At 68.3% G+C, this 4154-nt stretch overlaps 1 long non-coding RNA gene across 1 annotated transcript; it reads left to right on the forward strand.

Moving 5' to 3' along the window:
- Positions 1-2261: 2261 nt before the first annotated feature.
- On the forward strand, positions 2262-3835 carry LOC108634859. The gene is made up of 3 exons (XR_001917704.1): positions 2262-2284; positions 3296-3392; positions 3790-3835. It is a non-coding gene; the product is annotated as an uncharacterized LOC108634859 (long non-coding RNA).
- Positions 3836-4154: the final 319 nt, after the last annotated feature.

A 4154-nucleotide genomic window follows, 5' to 3' on the forward strand; every position in this document is an offset into this window, starting at 1 on the left:
GGTCGGGGGAGCGGCAGGCGGCGTCCCAGCGGGCCCCGAGGAGCATCGAGAGTCGCCGGCTGTGTTTCCGGTGAGGCCTGGCCGGCCGCTGACCACAGGAGCCCTTCCGTGTGTCCGCGACTTGGGCCTGGAGTCGGGGGCTGCTGGGTGGCTCTGTCTGTCCCCTCCGCACCCGCTGGTGTGCACGCACACACGCATGCATGCACACACACACACAGCCATCTGCCACCTTCACCGGTCAGTGCATCCTCTGGGTGGCCCGAAGCCGGGCCCAGGGCCGTGTTCTCCGTGACCCTCGGGGAGCAGTGGCCGGTCCTCTGGTGGCAGGACAGTCACCTCGCAGACGCAGCAGCGGGGTGTGGGCGGCATTGAGACCAGGAGCCTGTGCCTGCAGCGGTGCAGGGGGCACGCAGGCAGCCCAGCTCGGCCAGGTTAGGCGTGCAGCAGTGCCCCGGGGTGTCGGGAGGGTCACCAGTGCCCCGAGTGGGGGTGGAGGGTGTAAAGACTTGGTGTCTCTCCCGGCGCCTCGGGACACAGCTACCCCAACCCCACCCACCTCCCAGGCCCTCGTTGCGGTCCAACAGGCCGGCCCTTCGTGCAGTGGGACACTCGGGCTCACAGCCACAGGGCAGGGGAATGGCCAGGAGGAGATGATGGGGGTCAGGGAGGAGGGCGGGGCTTCCCTGGTGACTGTAAGCGGAGGAGGCTGGGCTCCAGGAGCCCCCTCCCCGACCCCATGATGTGCCTGCAGGCTGTTCCCAAAGGCTCTGGGACCAGGGTGGAACCCTAGGCTCTGTATCAGGGCCGAGCTCGGGAGGCTGCATGTTCCGGGGGTGGGGAGCCGGCCACCCACTGGAGATGAGCCTGGGCTACAGGCAATGGTACTGACCATCCGCGGCCACGGGCCAGCGGCTGTTTCTAGCCTCTTCCTGGGCCTGGAGGTGGTCCGCATCCCCAAAGCCTCCAGAGAGGCGTCCTCCCGGGAATGGCCGGGCATCCGTCCAGCCACGTGGCCTGCCTGTGCATCTTCGGCCACGCGGGTTCCCTGTGCTTGGAGCCAGCGGGGGGAGGTGGGTGTGGCGAGCCGTCTCTGGCCGGAGGGGCAGGGGTTGTGGGATGCGCTGCCGCTCAGATGTGATCAAGTAGAGCGGGGGTTGGGGGCAGAGGCGCTGGATCAGGCCACACCGCCAGAGCCCCATGGTATCACTTCCTCTGGCACTGACCCAGCTGTGCTCCCCTCCAGCAGGCAGAGGGCAGCGTGCACAGCCCGCGTGGTCTCCTCCAGCGGGGTCCGAGCCATGCCAGCTCCGCCTGTACAACAGCCTGACCCGGAGGAAGGTAGGGGGCTGCGGGTAGTGGGGGTGGCTCTGGAGGACCCCTCGGCTGGCGGGGGAGTGTCCTCCGCAGGGCTGTGTTCGGGAGCGCGCGTGCACACCCGTGTGGCACACCTCCTGGGGCTGCCCTCAGCTTCCTGGCTCTGGGTGTGCGCAGGGCCAGGAGTCTGCATGCCCTCTGGGGACACGTGGTGGCACCTGCGGTCACAGTGCCAGCCGAGTGAGGCCCGTGGCGGTCAGGAGCTCGGCAGGCGTGAGGGCGAAGGCAGGTTCGCCCTGGACTGGCCAGGGCTCGCTCAGCGGGATCAGAGGCTCCAGGGGTTTTGCCCAGGGCTGACGCATTTCCCTGGGCCAGCACCCTGAGCAGACGGGCAGCCTGGTCCCCCTCGTGGACTGGTTGGGAACAGCGGGCCCTGAACTGACCTGAGACTTTGGGCAGCAGGCGGGAGGCCTCACTCCCTAGGCTGGATCCTCCAGGAGTGTGGGTCCCCGGCAGCTGGGTAAGGAAAGCTCACGTTGTTCTGGGAGCGAGTGCTGGACAGTCGGCGCGCTCGGCTCTGGCCTGGCTCACAGCAGGTCCCTGAGGAACAGAGGCTGCTCTCGTTAAAGCAGCAGAATGGGGGCGCCCGTCTCCTTGACCCCCGGCCTGTGTCCGTGAGTGGAGTCCCAGGGAGGAGGGGGCCTGCTCCCCGGGCCCCTGGGTCGTGGAGCTCACGGTCCCGGGGCCAGTGCGGCGCCCCAGCCCCAGCCCGGACTGCGGCTTGCTTCAAGCTACGCGTCCTGTGAACGTGCGCAAGCCGCTCGTGGCCGGCACTCGTCCTGCGCCCCTCGAGACGGTCATTCCCTCCTTTCCATCCAAGGACGTGTTTGCGCCGCAAGACAGAAAGGGGGTGACGTGGTACTGCTGCGGGGCCCACCGTCTATGACGCCTCGCACATGGGGCACGCCAGGTAGGACCCCCCCTGCCGAGCGGAGGCGCGGCGCCCAGTCTTCAGGTGGAAGCTTCTCATTCCGCTAATGCTCTATGGGGAAAAGCTAGCGTCCAGGCAACCAAGCAGAGGTAGGCCCGCAGCCCCGACGCGGCCCTCTGGACTCTGAACAGACGCTCTCCTTCTTGCGCCTGAGCGCCCTCCCCACCCGGTGCCCTGGGGCCGGCCCAGGCTGGGGCTGTGGGGCGAGGCGGGCCCCTCTCCAGGGCTGTGTGTGCGGTGCTGCAGGTGGAAATGCGGGCCCCTCTCCCGCACTGCGCGTGCTGTGCCCGTGGAAATGCGGGCCTCTCTAGCGCACGCGTGCTGTGCCCGTGGAAAGGCGAGACCCTCTCTCGCGCCACGCGTGCTGTGAGGGTGGAAAGGCGGGCCCTCGCCCGCGCGTGCTGTGCGGGTGGAAAGGCGGCCCCTCTCGCCGCCGCGTGCTGTGCGGGTGAAAAGGCGGGCCCTCTCCGCCGCGCGTGCTGTGCCGTGGAAAGGCGGGCCCTCTCCCGCAGTGCGTGCTGTGCCCGTGGAAAGGCGGGCCTCTCCCGCAGTGCGTGCTGTGCCCGTGGAAAGGCGCGCCCCTCTCCCGCAGTGCGTGCTGTGCCGTGGAAAGGCGCGCCCCTCTCCGCACCGCGCGTGCTGTGCGGGTGGAAAGGCGGGCCCTCTCCCGCCGCGCGCGTGCCCGTGTGCCGCAGTGCGTGCTGTGCCCGTGGAAAGGCGCGCCCCTCTCCCGCACCGCGCGTGCTGTGCGGGTGAAAGGCGGCCCTCTCTGCTGTGCGGTGGAAAGGCGGCCCCTCTCCCGGCGCGTGCTGTGCGGTGGAAAGGCGGGCCCCTCTCCCGCAAAAGGCGGGCCCCTCTCCCGCCGCGCGTGCTGTGCGGGTGGAAAGGCGGGCCCCTCTCCCGTCGCGCGTGCTGTGCCCGTGGAAAGGCGGGCCCCTCTCCGCACCGCGCGTGCTGTGCGGGTGAAAGGCCTGTCTCCCGTCGCTGCAGGTCTTACATCTCCTTCGATATCCTGAGAAGAGTGCTGAGGGATTACTTCAAATTCGACGTCTTCTACTGCATGAACATCACGGACATTGACGATAAGGTGAAGGGAGTTCTTAGGATTAAATTTTAAATACAGAGGATGGCACGGGGGAAGAAACTGTGAGTTAGTAAACCCACGTTGGCTCAGCCAGCTCAGCTTGGTGCACGCTGTTTGAACCCCCGGCGCCCCCGTGGGACTTGTATTGTGGTGTATGCGGATGACGCTTTGTGTTCACCTGCTTTGATGCTGTTGAAAACCCGGGTACATGTGAGCAACCCCCGGGGGGGTGCGCGGGAGGGTGGGCTCGGGCTGACCCTGCTCAGAAGGGCGAGGGGGAGCCGCGTTCTCGGATGCCGCCTGTAGCAGCCAGGACCCCTACCGCCCCTGGCTCAGGGTCGCCCTTTGCGCGGGCACTGGGCACTGCCCGGCTGACCCCGCTTCCCTCCTCTGCGCCCAGATCATCAAGAGAGCCCGGCAGAACTACCTGTTCGAGCGGTACCCGGAGACGCAACCCCGGCAGGGCAGCTGCTGGAGGACATGCGAGCCGCCCTGCAGGTGAGTCACTGCTGCTCTCCGGGTCCCCATGTCCCCCCCGTCCACCCCGTCCCCAGCACAGGGGCCGTTGTCAGCGGCTCCGTGACACGCAGGGTGACGAGGTCTCCGTCATGGAGCTCCTCCGGGCCGTGGGAAAACCACCAGCAGAGACACCCGAGGGGGGGCAGGGCCGGGGGGCGGGGAGGGTGACACTTCCGCCACTTACGGGAGACGCCCAGCGCCGGTCACCGTGGTCAGCGCTGACTTGGGAACCTTCCCCGTGGAGTC

Source organism: Capra hircus, unplaced genomic scaffold, assembly GCF_001704415.2.
Source record: "Capra hircus breed San Clemente unplaced genomic scaffold, ASM170441v1, whole genome shotgun sequence".
In the NCBI taxonomy this organism is placed as follows: Eukaryota; Metazoa; Chordata; class Mammalia; order Artiodactyla; family Bovidae; genus Capra; species Capra hircus.